This window comes from Dreissena polymorpha, chromosome 10 (assembly GCF_020536995.1).
Source record: "Dreissena polymorpha isolate Duluth1 chromosome 10, UMN_Dpol_1.0, whole genome shotgun sequence".
Classification (NCBI taxonomy): Eukaryota; Metazoa; Mollusca; class Bivalvia; order Myida; family Dreissenidae; genus Dreissena; species Dreissena polymorpha.
The window spans coordinates 28,992,514-29,009,393 of NC_068364.1; the positions used below are offsets into that span (position 1 = coordinate 28,992,514).

The following is a 16,880-nucleotide window of genomic DNA, read 5'->3' on the forward strand; positions in this document are numbered from 1 at the left end:
TGACATAGTTATGGCCCCGACAAGCTCATTTATGGTAATTTTTGACCTTTGAACTTAAAGTGTGACCTTGACCTTCGAGATATCAACGTAATTATTTCCCGCAACACACCGTCTAATGATAGTGAACAAATTCGCCAAATGATCTTAAAATCTCACAATGAACGACAAAGTTATGGCCCGGACAAATTTCTTCCGCTCGCCCGCCCTCCCGCCAACATTCGCCAATCTAATACACTGTAACTCCAATATAGCGCGGTCAATGGGGTCCAAGCCGCGAAACAGCGTTATAACGGATCCGCGTTATAGGTTTTGAGCTCATTTACTGCAGGGCGCTATAAAAAAAAAACAGGTATAGAATAGCCTATAATATAGGTCATGTATATTGCCATGCTGTGTTGACGCAAATACATGCATATAAACCGAATCGTATCGATAACAGTATACATACCGCTTTTCTTATGTGCACATTTATCCGATAATCCAATAAAATTGCAACATCACTTAAAAAATAATAATCTTGAACATTAATGACGATACTAGTATATGTTTAAGAAATTCGTAAACACAACCGTACGCATATATGCCATTTTCAGAAGTGTTAAGAGTACAGTGCATTATGGGGCAGAGCTTTCATTGGACAAGCGACTGTAAATTTAGATTGAATGCAATACGACTCATGTACAAAAAATTGTTTTATTGCGTCATACGCATGCAAAAAAACGTGTTTCCCGGGGAGTTTCTGATACCGCGCAAAAATGAAAGTAAAACTCTGTTAACAATTGCCGGTTCACTGCGTTCGCATGTAAATAAATCGTCTGCATTATTTAATTTCTTATACACAAACTGAAAGATTAAATGACATAATACTAGAATGATAATGAAATGACATAAAAAGTTGTTCTATACAGTAGGCAGTATATTTCACAGCCGCTCATTTAATATAGTCAAACTGCAACCATATCAAAGTAAGAATGTTTCAATCATTTTGAATTACTTGAATTGTATAACTATCCCGCTTGCACTTAACTTATGGAAATTATCGCACTCAGAACCGCTCTGATGAGGAATACATGTAATAAACACTGACACGCGAGTTTTTCACACCTTTATTGACATTACACAACAGATTAACACCAATTAGCTGTCGGTGTTGATTAACCTCGAGGTGATTATAATCGGTTCAACGGACGGTTGAATAAAGCAATCAACATGACTGTGATTGCCGCCATCTTTGAATTGTCTGAAAATACATGAAGTTGCATAATACGGATTTGAATCAGAAATCAAATGAAAGGTTGGAGAAATAAAAGCTGCGCCATGAGCGCATGATACGCCCGTCGTTCGCCAATGAAGTAGTAAGGTAATAAATAACCCTTTGAATCATTTTTTTACTTCAGTTTATTTGTATTTGAATACATGGTTTATTTTATAAGTACATGAGCATGGAAATCACGAAATTTTGACGAACAAAGTCCCATAACTCTGGAACGACAATTCAGAATTCCGTCAAAAACGAAAGGGGATCAGGGTTTATCAATATTAAGATTGTGTTGAAATTTGAAAAAAATCCATCGAAGGATATTTGAGCTACAGTAGGACATTCAATGAAATCACGAAATTTTGACGAACAAAGTCCCATAACTCTGGAACGACAATTCAGAATTCCGTCAAAAACGAAAGGGGATCAGGGTTTATCAATATTAAGATTGTGTTAAAATTTGAAGAAAATCTGTCAAAGGATATTTGACGTAGCGTACGACATTAACAGACGGACGGACGGACGGACGGACTGACGGACGGACAGACGGACGCGGGGTATACCATAATACGTCCCGTCATAGACGGGCGTATAAAAAATCCATCGGGGGATATTTGAGCTACGGTAGGATACATGAACAACAATAACATTTAAGGTCACAGTGACCTTGACCTTAGAATGAATGACCTTGAAATGACCAGTGGTCATCTAAGTGTGCTTGCAAACCTTCATGTCAAGTTTGAAGACTCTATGTCCAAGCATACCAAAGTTATAACAATTTTAACATTTTAACATTTAAGGTCACAGTGACCTTGACCTTCAAATGAATGACATTGAAATGACCAGTGGTCATCTTCTAGTACTGGCCAATCTTTATTTCAAGTTTGAAGACTCTAGGTACAAGCATACCAAAGTTATAACATGAAATAAGAACTTTAACATTTTTACATTCAAGGTCACAGTGACCTTGACCTTCAAATGAATGACCTTGAAATGTCCAGGGGTTACTTACTAGTTCTGGCCAACCTTCATGTCAAGTTTCAAGACTCTAGGTCCAAGCATACCAAAGTTATAACAACTTTAACATTTTTACATTCAAGGTCACAGTGACCTTGACCTTCAAATGAATGACCTTGAAATGTCCAGTGGTTACTTACTAGTTCTGGCCAACCTTCATGTCAAGTTTCAAGACTCTAGGTCCAAGCATACCAAAGTTATAACAACTTTAACATTTTTATATAGCTACAGTAGGACATTCAATGAAATCACGAAATTTTGACGAACAAAGTCCCATAACTCTGGAACGACAATTCAGAATTCCGTCAAAAACGAAAGGGGATCAGGGTTTATCAATATTAAGATTGTGTTGAAATTTGAAAAAAATCCATCGAAGGATATTTGAGCTACAGTAGGACATTCAATGAAATCACGAAATTTTGACGAACAAAGTCCCATAACTCTGGAACGACAATTCAGAATTCCGTCAAAAACGAAAGGGGATCAGGGTTTATCAATATTAAGATTGTGTTAAAATTTGAAGAAAATCTGTCAAAGGATATTTGACGTAGCGTACGACATTAACAGACGGACGGACGGACGGACGGACGGACGGACAGACGGACGGACAGACGGACGCGGGGTATACCATAATACGTCCCGTCATAGACGGGCGTATAAAAATGGGATCCAAGCACCCTCCGCGTTATATTGGATTCAGCGTTATAACGGAGCGCTTTATATTGGAGTTACAGTGTAACCGGTTTTTTCCTTCGGAAAACCTGGTTAAAAACAGTACTACAATATATCAAAAAGGCAAATCATAAAAGGGTTATTAAAGAATATTTATAAACTTACCCTGTCTGTTGTTCATTGTGTATGTTAAATCCTTGTTGGTGGCATTGTCTTCATTTTCTTAAATACACAATTATACATGAGCTCAAATTCTTCTTCGTCTATAAAACAGCTTAATTTCAATAATTGATTTCATTGTCATAACACAACTAACAAAAATGCTGCATTGTATAGCTATGGCTTGTCTCCGGACATGGCCGTGTGCAGACTTCATTTTGAAATTTCAGCAAATTGAAGCGTACTTTTCTCTTATAAAATCTGAAACACAAGAATTCATATTAAAATACCTGTTTTGTTTCTTTTTTTTAATAATTATGAGTAATATCAAGAATTAATATTATCAAGAAGGAGCATTGTAAATGTCATGCAAACATGAACAGGGCTGGGTAAAAACACCACCTCAGTTAATTTTTGCCATAACCAATTTATTAACAAATATTTTTTACAAGTGTTGATAAGTTCTTTCCAATCTTCTATATGTGCTTGCTTGACCATATAACTAGATTTTCAAATAACTTGCCCAGATCAACATTTTCCAGGGGCAATATGACATCCATGCTGTAATAATTTGAATTCGAGAAAATATAAAGTACAGAAAAAATAACTTGTCAGAAAGTCATTTATCGTTCGTTGACCATTGGCATGGATAATATTTCATAAGTTTTTGAATGCTGGCTAAGATGGCCCTAGTTCGCTCACCTTTTTAACAAGGCCTTGTGCATTGCTTAGTTGAAAATTCAGTACTCTAGAGCATATTAGATTGATTGAATTATTTTCTGTGTACTTTTGCAGTGTGAGCATATGATTCATTATGATTTTGTACTGTCCATTTGCATGGGTGTTTTGCAATTGCAATAAAAAACATTTGCGAGTAATGCTAATTCTACATGTGTTTACAAGGCCTTGTTATCATCAAGTAAAACATCCTTGTTAAGTATCATCATTTTCGAACCATTAACAATGGCCTCTAGTGTGTTGCAAGGTTTTTGTAAGAATAGACCCCATAACCTTGATTTTGTCCCCACATTACCAAATGTCAAACTTGACCTAGATATTGTCCAAACAAACATACTGGTCAAGTTTCATCATTATTGAATCAAACCAAAACTCTCGCGTATGGAGCGTTTAGGAAGGTTTTTGTTAAGATTTTACCTGGTGACCTATATTTTACCCCTAATGATCAAACATCAAACTTTGCTTACGAAAATATATATTATGACCAAGATTCATAAAATCTGAATCAAAATTGTGACCTCAATAGTGTTTACCATGATTATGTATAATATAATGAAAATTTCGAGCGATCTAAGGGCAGTTATTCTGGCATTTTTTATGTAATTTTGCTCATTAACAAACTTGACTGAGATCATGTGGCCATATAGCTTCTCAGCAACTTTGATAAAGAATGCAATAGAAATGTGAATGCTATAGTGTTTACAAACCAAATGTGGACAGACGGACGGATAACGGACAAAGACCAATCCTAAAACCTCACCTGAGCAATCAGGTGAGCTAAAATAAAACAGGATGATACAAACTTATGATGATGGGCAAGCAAACTAAAGAGGTTCAAATATTTTACAAAAATTATACATAAATTGTATATAAGATTGAACGATTTAAACCATCATGGCAAATATTATCACGTATAATCCTAGTTGTTCCGTGTTAAAAAATATGAACAGTTTCGTTTGCGAATCCTGGGAAGTGGGTGTTAATACAAAAACAGTTACTTGTTGAATTAACAAGTGTGCGCATTATAGGCTTAAATGCACTATTATGCATGCTGCATAAGGCAGCATTATAATTATAAACAAGGGACAAAATTGTCACAAAACCAGGTTTTCATTGTGAAAAAAAATCTGATAAAGGGAAAAAACTCAAACTGAACTTTTGAAATGAACAAACAAAATTAACCCCCTTTGTAAGTTTGTTTTAAAAAAAAATCTATTTTTAGTCGTGGCGACCTTGACATTGGAGATATTGACGTGATTCTTTCGTGCGACACACCGTCCCATGATGGTGAACAAATGTGCCAAATGATTTCAAAATCTCACAATGAATGACATAGTTATGGTCAGGACAAGCTCATTTATGGCCATTTTTGACCTTTGAACTCAAAGTGTGACCTTGACCTTGGAGATATCGACGTAATTATTTCGCGCGACACACCGTCTAATGATGGTGAACAAATGTGCCAAATGATTTTAAAATCTGACAATGAACGACATAGTTATGGCCCGGACAAGCTTGTTCCGCCCGCCCGCCAGCCAGCCCGCCCGCATTCGCCAATCTAATAACCAGTTTTTTCCTTCGGAAAACTTGGTTAAAAAGGGCTGTTTGTAAAACACACATGCCCCTCATACGGGCTGTCAGTTGTAGTGGCATCAGGTCACTGTGACCTTGAACTTTGACCTAGGGTCCTGAAAATCAATAGGGGCCTCCATTAACTTTCATGATCCTTACTCTAAGCATTCGTGAATTATCATCCAGACCCTGTTTTACTGTTTCAAGTCATTACTGGTATCTTTTCTTAATGAAAGCAGAACATCCTCAGTGAAACATAAACACAATAGTGTCGAGATATGTTTTTTAAGGAATTAAAAACAAGAGGGCCTGAAAGGCCCAAAGTCACTTACTTGAGATAACAAGATATTATTGGGACCAATCTTCTGACCAAGTTTCACGAAGATCGGAAAATAAATGTGGCCTCTATAGTGTTAACAAGGTTTTACTATAGCCATATAAGGAAAAATGCCCTGCCCCCCTGGCAGCCATGTTTTTCAACCAACCGGCATCATTTTTTAACTCATCCAATATATTATCGGGATGAATCTTCTAACCAAGTTTCATGAAGATCGGACAGTAAATGTGGCCTCTAGAGTGTTGACAAGATTTTACTATAGCCATATACATGTAAGGCAGGGTTGGCACCAATCGACCGCCCCCGGTTTTAACCAGCTGTCTTTACCGGTTAAAACCGCCCCGGTCAATACTCCCGAAGTGGTCATTACTGGTCAATACTGGTTGATCGAGATTTACCCCCAATTTTAATTTATATTCCATGCCTAATTAAACAATATTGATAATATAAATTAAACAGACATTTTGCCAATAATGTCTTAAGCTATTAATACCCACTATTTTATACCTGTTCATGCAATTTGTAGGCAATCTCTCAAAATTTTGCAAATAAGTCAAAGTTGGTCAATTTGATTTATCTGGTTGATTGAACTTTTTTTCAATTCTAATGAATTATGATGCTCAGATAATTTTGTGCTTGATTCAACGAGAACCTGTCAATTACTGTGTATGAGTTGTTCCTCATACCCCACTGTCCCCACAGTCTTCTAACAGTCTTCTCACCTATACAGGTTGGGGCACCCAAAACTGATAATAGGGCCTTAGATGGCACCTTTTTGACACAATCCTTACTTTTCATATATTCTTGCATTGATTTCTTTAAATACTTTTTAAACAAAATAGTAAAAAAACTTTAATTTTTATTGATATAAGAATAAAAAACATAATAAGAAATAATTATTAAAAGAAAAAAAAAATTGAAAAGAAGAGCAGACCCACAATTGGAAAACATTATTTGTTGGCAAAATCAAGAACTTTGATTGTTTATTCATTTGAATACCAATTGAACTTTTTAATATGAAAGGGAAAAAAACCCTCTTTATACAGAAAGGAAACAAGTTAGAAGTAACTATTAAATTAATAGCAAGTACAATGTAATCTTCTTGTGTGAGTGATATGAAATAGCCTAAGGGCAGATTTGCTTAATTGTTAATATCAGAGACATAACACTGCATGCATTTTATTACCAACTAAGAGGCCAGATTTATAACCCTAGAATACACAAGAGTTCTGTTTGTCCATCTGCTTATCAAATAGATATATCAATAGATAAGGGAAATGTTATGGTACCTACAATAGTAATAATACGGATGTGATACACTGAGATAAAGATATTGCCTTAGTCCTTATGTATTTGAGGCTGTTTCCTTCAATAATAAAGAAGTAACTTTGTACAGCTTTAAAGATTTTTTTACAATACTCAATTGACCGGTCAATATGACATATCCCTGATATAAGGAAAAATGCCCCCCCCCTTGAACCATTTTTTTAAGCAAACATAATTATTTTCGAACTTATCCAAGATATCATTGAGACCAATCTTCTGACCAAATTTCATGAAGATTGAACAATAAATGTGGCCTCTAAAGCAGGGATCATATTTTTTTCGGTTTTGTCGGTCCTAGACCGATTGGGGTCATGAAAGACCGATTGAAAATCCCAAAGAGTCGGTCCGATTCTGTTTGCTAAAATTCCCATGTCATGAAAACGATTACGCAGTGCACATGCTAGCATACCCTAATTACATTCTTATCTCGATTAGGTGTGATAAACCATTCAAAGCAGTCTCTTAACCGGTCAGGTCCAGTCTATTGCACCTCAGCCGACTAGTATCAGCGTATGACCCCAAACAACGAAGATTTGCGCGGTTGTGTATCAGTCAAGCGTGAATAACCCAGTGTCAATATCAATCGATAATTTCACTGGCTTATACCTAGCACACTAATCCGTTCATAATGTGTACTCGTCCACGATAAAATCGTGGACAGTTACTTTGGAGATTAAAACCTCGATTTTATCCTCTTGGAAATTGTGCATTTCATGCATGATACAGTCAGTAAACTTTCATTTAAACAAAGAAGAAAATCGGATATTGTGCAATAATTGTGGGCGGACCTTATACACTGAAAGCACGGCTGTAACTAAACAATACATGCCGATACATTTTCCACCAGCGTAATAATCCGGCGATAAATGAATGAAAGTTGCGGTTTTGATTGACAGAACAGCTGAAAGTCATTTTATGGGCGGAACTTCACATAAAATAGTACACAAGAAAAATAATATACATTGTATAAATCTTAAGTAAAAATCGTGTTAGAATCGAAATAATTCGTGTACTTTATTGTTTGTTGTTGAACGACCGGAAGTTAAGATGCGTGGTTCCGTTTAAAAAATGCTTAAGGCAATTTAACTTGTACATTATTATATCCTCTTCATGAATGGCAAAATCAATGGTATATATTTTAACGTAATTTGTCATAATTTCGGATAAAAAATTTCGGACACTTTTTCCCCATTTAAATCCAGACCGATTGATGTTGCTGGAAAATATGATCCCTGCTCTAAAGTGTTAACAAGGTTTTACTATAGCCATGTAAGGAAAAATGCCCCGCCCCTGGTGCCCATGTTTTTAAAGCAACTAAAACCATTTTCAAACTCATCCAAGATATCATTGGGACAAATCTTCTGACCAAGTTTTATGATGACCGGAAAATAAATGTGACCTCTAGAGTGTTAACAAGGTTTTACTAAAGCCATATTAGGAAAATAGCCCTGCCCCTGAGGTGGCCATGTTTTTCATAATTTTTTTTACTCGTCCAAGATTTTATTGGGATGAATCTTCTGACCCAGCTTCATAAAGATCAGACTATAAATGTAGCCTCTAGAGTGTTAACAAGATTTTACTATAGCCTTATATAGCCATATAAGGAAAAATGCCCCGCCCCTTGGCAGCCATGTTTTTCAAGCAAATGTAACCATTTTAGAACTCGTCCAAGATATCATTGAAACCAATCTTCTGACCAAATTTCATAAAGATTGGACAATAAATGTGGCCTCTAGAGAGTAAACAATGCAAATGTTGACGTCGCACAACGCACGACGGACAACGCACGGCGGACAACGCACGACGGACAAAAGGCAATCACAAAAGCTCACCATGAGCACATTGTGCTCAGGTGAGCTAAAAACATGCCGTACAACCAATCCTTTCAAAAATTTGATAAAAACAACTCACAGACAGTTTACTGAGTCAGAAATACAGTCATGAACATGTTGATTTAAAAAAAAGTAAATATTGCAACTTATATAATAATCCGTCATTACCAATCAATTTATAATCAATTATTTTAAATGATTTAACTAGACACAGTAGTAAACAGTAACAATAACACGTATAACTAATGCGTTTAAATTAAAAGCAGTTGTGCAACAATGCGCACAAATAGGTTGCCCTTTTCAAAAAAACAATATTTTGTGTGGTAAGAATTATCACTGACTAACATTTTAATGAATTCTCATGTCATTATAGTGTATTGACATACTACATAAACTAACATTGCGGCTCTCATTGAAAAAAAACAAAAAAAAACAAGATGTGTTTGTGAAACACAATGTCCCCCTATATGACGTTTGACCTTGAAGGATGACCTTGACCTTGACCCTTCACCACTCAAAATGTGCAGCTCCATGAGATACACATGCATTTCAAATATAAAATTGCTAGCTTCAATATTGCAGAAGTGACATTACATGAGCAATTTTGACACATATATTTGACCTTGAAGGATGACCTTGACCTTGATCTTTCACCACTCAAAATGTGCAGCTCCATGAGATACACATGCATGCCAAATATCAAGTTGCTATCTTCAATATTGCAAAAGTATTAATAAAATAAGCGATTTGGGCCACATATATTTGACCTCTGACCTTGAAGGATGACCTTGACTTTTCACCACTCAAAATGTGCAGCTCCATGAGATACACATGCATGCCAAATATCAAGTTGCTATCTTCAATATTGCAAAAGTATTCATAAAATAAGCGATTTGGGCCACATATATTTGACCTCTGACCTTGAAGGATGACCTTGACCTTGACCTTTTACCACTCAAAATGTGCAGCTCCATGAGATACACATGCACACCAAATATCAAGTTGCTATCTTTAATATTGCAAAAGTATTTATAAAATGAGCGGTTTTGGCCACATATATTTGACCTCTGACCTTGAAGGATGACCTTGACCTTTCACCACTCAAAATGTGCAGCTTCATGAGATACACATGCATGCCAAATATGAAGTTGCTATCTTCAATATAGCAAAAGTTATTGCAAAATGTTTAAGTTGGCGCAAAACCAACCAACAGACCAACCAACCAACCAACCAACAGACCAACCAACCAACAGACAGGACAAAAACAATATGTCCCCCACTACTATAGTGGGGGACATAAAAAACACAATATCTTTGCTTTTTCTTTCAATATGCACGCTCACTGTTTAGGGGGCAGGGGATATATTTTTGGTTGTCGGCTCTTTTGACCCCAAGCTCTTTCGGCCCCGTCTTTTTCAGACTTATTCGGCCCTAATTTCAGGCTCATTCGGCCCAAATACCAGTCATTTTCGGCCCCATTTTTGTTTAATTTGAATAAATCATTGAAAATATGTTGTTTGATACTCTTTAAAACTATGGAATATTGTTTATTACATTATTATATTATCTGTATTGAAGAGTATTCAATTTGAAACAAAACATGTGTTGTCAGAAAAATTATGTCCCCTTTTGAGCCGCTTTGAAGCTATATATTTGACCTTTGACCTTGAAGGATGACCTTGACCTTTCACCACTCAAAATGTGCAGATCCAAGAGATACATATGCATGCCAAATACCAAGTTGCTATCTTCAATATTGCAAAAGTTATTGCAAATGTTTAAGTTTGGGCAAACAAACAACCACACACACAAACAAACCAAGAGACAGGGCAAAAACAATATGTCCCCCACTATAGTAGGACATAAAAATATTATCTTGTCTTTTGCTTCAGGTATGTTGTCGTTGAAATGAGTCTTCATTATAGACTAGATACAAGTAGTGCTGCAACAATACGCCAAAAACCGTATTTCAATATATTGTCAGTTCAAAAACCCGTATTGCAATATATCGCAATATATTGCTTACTTGTACCAAAATTATAACTTGCCAATTACCTGATAATCCCAGTATATTCCAGTTTTAAAGCAAATTCTGGTATATATTTACTATAAATGTGCTCAAGAAAAACAAGAAACACAAATGTTCGCAAATTTTCTTAAGTATCAAATACATTTTTTGGCATTCGTTACTATTTAAAGATGTGATGAAATAACGTCCAAGCAGGGCGTTTTTTTCCACTGAACACGCGTAATTCACCTGACGTGATGTTCCCGTTTTTATACAACACAAAATACACCCATACTTTCCATGCCACATTCTACATGTCTGTATAATTTTCGCGCGCTTTTTATTGAGACAAAGGATAAAGCACTTTTTATTTGAAGCTAGAATTTTTTATTGTCGCATTAGCATTAAAATTTGGAAGCGTAATTCCGAAGTTTGGAATACAAATTTAATAATGCTCAATTCAGAATCGAACAAAACATTTACAGCTGTGCGCAATTAATTCAACGATAATCTGTTCAAAAGCATCGAACGAATGCTCCGTTGTAACAACGCTACTCCGTATAATACACTCTCAAATGCTATTTTTACGGAAATTTTTTTTACACTGATTTGTTTTGTTTACCTTGTTATCATTATTTCGAATGGCTTTTCTGGACGAAATGTGAATGAATTTTTGTAAAATGTTCGTACCGGTATGATGAAAATCGTATCGCAATACAATATGCGAATTGCGTATTGCGATATATACTGATAAACCGGTATATTGTTGCAGCACTAGATACATGAGTCTGCAACGGCTTTGAAAACAAGGGCTGTTTGTAAAACATGCATGCCCCCCATATGGGCTGTCAGTTGTAGTGGCAGCCATTGTGTGAATAGGTTTTTTGTCACTGTGACCTTGACCTTTGACCTAATGTAAGTTATCATCCGGAAACCATTGTACTATTTCGAGTCACTGTGACCTTGACCTTTGACCTAGTGACCTGAAAATCAATGAAGTTTCATGATCCTAGACGTAAGCATTCTTGAGTTATCATCCAGAAACCATTTTACTATTTCGAGTCACTGTGACCTTGACCTTTGACCTTGTGACCTAACAAGAGCTGTCAGAGGACAGCGCGCTCGACTATTCAAGTGCTTGACAGTATAACGTAAGCCATCATGGGGAAATTGTTCATATTCAATAATTTATTAGACGATCTTTCAAAAATTAAAAAAGGAAAAAAAAATTATTTTTGTTGGGGGGGGGGGGGGTAGGAGGGGGGAGGGGGGTAGGGGGGTGAGAGGGGGGTATAATGTGGGGTGTGGTTATTTATTAGATGTTTAAAAATAATGAGGGGGGTGGGGGGGGAAGGAGGGAGTAAGAGTGGGGTATAATGTGGGATGTGGTAATTTATTAGATGTTTAAAAAAAAAATTGGTGGGGAGGTGGGGGGTAGGGGGGTGAGAGGGGGGTATAATGTGGGGTGGGTTAATTAAATAGATGTTGTTTTTTTTTTAAATCCTTTTTTTTTTGGGGGGGGGGGGTAGGTGGGAGTGAGAGGGGGGTATAATGTGGGGTGTGGTCATTTATTAATGTTTAAAAAAACAATTGGGGGGGGGGGGAGCTGGGGGGTAAGGGGGAGAGAGAGGGGGGTATTATGTTGTGAGTGAAAATTTATTAGGTGTTTAAAAAAAAAATTGGGGGGTGGTGTGCGGGTAGGGGGTGGGGGGCGAGAGGGGGGTATAATGTGGGGGTGTGGTAATTTATAAGATGTTTTAAACAAGAGCACCGCCTTGCGGGTGCAGACCGCTCATCTATTTTCTTTCTAAAGGTGAAGGGACTCTCATTTTCAATCACAAAGGAGGGAGGGGTGGAGTGAAGAGGGGTGTATAGTGTGGGGGCGTGGACATTTATTACATTATCTTACAAAAATGAAAAAAAAAAATGCAAAAAAAAATTCGGAGGGGGTGGTGGGGGGGGGGGTGGTGGGAATCTTGGGTGCGATGGTTGGACGGTATTTCAAACATAAAATAATAAAAATATGTATTTGTGTTTTTTAACCGTTTCAAAAAAAAATTGGGGGGGGGGTAGGGGGGGGGTATAGTATAGTGTGAGGGTGTGGTGGTCATTTGTGAGATGATCTTTAAAAAAAAAAAAAAAAATATGGCGGGGGGGGGATTCGGGTGGGGGGGGGGGTATTGTATAGTGTGAGGGTGTGGTGGTCATTTGTGAGATGATCTTTAAAAAAAAAAAAAAATAGGGGGGATGGGGGGTGATTCAGGGGGGGGGGGGGGTATGTCAGGTAAGAGTAGTTTTGTCAAAGTATCAATCAAATCTAATCATAAATAAAAAAGTTATGGCATTTTTAGCAAAATTTAATAATTTGACCTTGAGAGTCAAGGTCATTCAAAGGTAAAGGTAAAATTCAACTTGCCAGATACAGTAACCTCATGATGGCATGAAAGTATTTGCAGTTTGAAAGCAATAGCCTTGATACTTTAGGAGTAAAGTGGCTCGAAACACAAAATTTAACCATATATTCAATTTACTAAGTCAAAAAAGGGCCATAATTCAGTAAAAATCAGTCTTCGAAATAAGCTTTGAAAAGTTACATGCCAGTCGGGCCAGTTACTTAAGAATTTTTACATGCCCAACATATTTTTTACATGCCCAAACTTTTTAAACAAAATTATAACAAATCACAACATTTTAACACTTACATGCTACACATAGTAAAGCAGAACATTTGTTTCAATAGTAGTGAATACAACTACATCTAATCAGCAGGGCTTTTCATCTGGAAATTGGGAAGAAGCCCTAGCCTTGCAAATTGGGAAATTTAAGCGCGATAAATGGCCATTTTGGGAAAAAAACTTTTAAAGCATTTCATCACAGGTAAATCATTTAATCAATTTTAAACAGTCACAATAATGGTTTGAACTTTATTTTTGTTATGAATTAATGACCTGGAAATGTTCTTTTCAAAGATTGGCCAGCTATATTTTCAAACAGATAAACTTTTCAACAGGTAACAGCAGTTTTTGAACAGGAAAGATCGGCCTTGTCGGAAGAATTATTGCTGGCGTCATGCTTTTTTTTTTTTTAATCCGCAGTCGAATAAAGTTTTTTGATCTTCTTTAGAGTCCAGGAGCTTTCGTTTCTTAACTGATTTTAGGTAATATTTACCATTATGTGACATTTTCAAACTGAAAATTCAGCGATGACACTGGTGACCTCCCTTGCGGCCCTTGTGCAAAAACCGACAATAAAACCCGTACTACGCAATATTCTGTTCTAGACTGGTACACAAATACAATTAAAATTCGGCTTAGCGGTAGTGGGGAAATACCTGAACTGAACTGGTAGCGAAAAAATCGATACCAGACAACAATTACGCAAAATAAACCTTCATCTTTGTTTATCGCTCGTGGAAGCTTTCAATGAAATTACAATCATCTACAAGACCAGTAAAACTATACCGAATAGTAACTTGGCTACAAAACACTATCTGCTGTGTTTATTTTTTTGATTTTCAGGGGAATTTCAATCGTTTTTTTTGGGAAGTCTTTCAGCCAGAGTTGGGAAAAAATAAGGCTTTTTAGAATTGGGAAGGAGCCGAATATCGGCCTCTGTTATATAAGGATGAAAAGCCCTGAATCAGTCACTAGAATTAAGACGGTCGATCGTTACACCAGTGCTCTTGAAAAGAGCGTTCTCTGGTGTCCTCGTACCATTTCTTGGCTTCCTTTTTCTCTAAATCATTGTCAATTTTCTATTTTGGAAGTGCTTTATCGGGCTTAGCCCCATCAACATACCTAAGATACTGCATAGCCTCTACATGTATGTCGACAATGACATTTGTTTACATTGACAAAAACGGAAGCGTATTACTTGATTGAAATGATCGGTTCAAAAATCATCTTCTCGATTAATGTCTAGAGAAAACGTCGATAAGAACGGTTCAACCGAATGTGACCGAACTGCATCGGTCAAAAACAATAACGATGACGTGTGCAAGCAGGTGTGTGTTGTTAAACCAATCGAATTTCATTGTTTTACAACTTACGGCAAGGTGTTTGTTTGCAAAATTGAAAAAATAGATCTGCAAATATCAAGAACCGCTTACGATTTTTTTTTAAATTGTCAATTGGCTTCAATAATTTACATGCCCGGCGGGCCACAAACGTGAATTTTTGTATGTGCCCGGCAGTAATTTTACTCGCCACGGGCGATCAGACGTGTGCTAATTTCGAAGACTGCAAAAAATGACAACCAGAGTTATGCAACTTGTCCTTTTACTGTACCCTTATGATAGTTTGCGAGTGTACCAAGTATGAAAGCAATATCTATGATAGTTTAGGGGTAAAGTGGACCAAAACACAAAACTTAACCAAATTTTCAATTTTCTAAGTATAAAGGGCCCATAATTCCGTCCAAATGCCAGTCAGAGTTACATAACTTTGCCTGCACAGTCCCCTTATGATAGTTAATAAGTGTTGCAAGTATGAAAGCAATACATGTAGCTTTGATACTGTAGGAATAAAGTGGACCTAAACACAAAACTTAACCAAATTTTCAATTTTCTAAGTATAAAAAGGGCACATAATTCTGTCAAAATGCCAGTCAGAGTTACAATAATTTGACTGCACAGTCCCCTTATGATAGTTAGTAAGTGTTGCAAGTATGAAAGCAATAGCTTTGATACTTAAGGAATAAAATGGACCTAAACACAAAACTTAACAAAACTTTTCAATTTTCAAAGTATAAAAAGGGCACATAATTCTGTCAAAATGAACGCCAGAGTTATCTAACTTTGCCTGCCCAGTCCCCTCATGATAGTAAGTACCGGTAAGTGTACCAAGTTTGAATACAATAGCATTGATACTTTCTGAGAAAAGTGGACCTAAACGCAAAACTTAACCGGACGCCGACGCAAACGCCAAGGTGATGACAATAGCTCAGAAATTTTTTTCAAAAAATAGATGAGCTAAAAAAAATTTTTTTTGGGGGGGGGGGGGTAGGAGGGTAGGGGTGAGAGGGGGGTATAATGTGGGGTGTGGTAATTTATTAGATGTTTAAACAAAAAAAAAATTGGGGGGTAGGGGGGGCGAGAGGGGGGTATAATGTGGGGTGTGGTAATTTATTAGATGTTTAAAAAAAAATTGGGGGGTGGGGGGTAGGGGGGAGTGAGAGGGGGTTATAATGTGGGGTGTGGTAATTTATTAGATGTTAAAACAAACAATTTTTTTGTTGTTTTTTTTTGGGGGGGGGGGGTGGGGGGTAGGGAGGAGTGAGAGGGGGGTATAAAGTGGGGTGTGGCAATTTATTAGACGTTTAAAAAAAATGGGGGGGGTGGGGGGGCAAGGGGGGTGGGGGTGAGAGGGGGGTATAATGTGGGGTGTGGTAAAATATTAGATGATGTTTAAAAAAAAATTGGGGGGTGAGGTTGGGGGGGGGGGGGGGAAGGGATTCTGGTAGGGGTGTGGGGTATTGTTTGGGTGGAATCCATTGTGGTATTCAGGTAAGTGTTGTTTTGTCAAAGTAATAATAAAATGTGATCATAAAAAATAACAAATGATCTCACACTGACATGAACAAATATCCTCTATTTATTAAACATGAAATTTAAACTTATTGCATTTGTTTCCCCTGTATATAAGAAAGATATAATAGTGTATTACCTCCCCTGTCCTGCTTATTATCCCCACGCTTTTTGAAAAAAAGGTGGGGATATTGTGGTGATCTCCGCCGTCCGTCCGTCTGTCCGTCCGTCCGTCCTGGCCACTATCTCCTCCTACACTAAAAGCACTAGAACCTTGAAATTTACACACATGGTAGCTATGAGCATATGTGCGACGGTGCACTATTTGGAATTTTGATCTGACCCCTGGGTCAAAAGTTATAGGGGTTGGGGTGGGGCCGCGTCAGAAATTATCACTCATTTTTTTAGGTTATTTTACATTTACTTCTTTATTTCTA

The 16,880-nt window shown here is 37.0% G+C and overlaps 2 protein-coding genes across 2 annotated transcripts in view; both read right to left on the bottom strand.

Annotated features, from left to right (window-relative positions):
* The window catches only part of LOC127847667 (E3 ubiquitin-protein ligase rnf213-alpha-like), a 130,799-nt gene that overhangs the window by 98,705 nt on the left and 15,214 nt on the right, over nt 1–16,880 (bottom strand). The gene's annotated exons all lie outside the window — the stretch shown is intronic.
* Nucleotides 1–16,880, bottom strand: part of LOC127847669 (circumsporozoite protein-like) — a 33,184-nt gene that overhangs the window by 5,244 nt on the left and 11,060 nt on the right. The window contains exon 2 of the mRNA XM_052379718.1: nt 3,113–3,367. The gene's annotated coding sequence lies outside the window, so the exon portion shown is untranslated. The remainder of the gene's footprint in view (nt 1–3,112; nt 3,368–16,880) is intronic.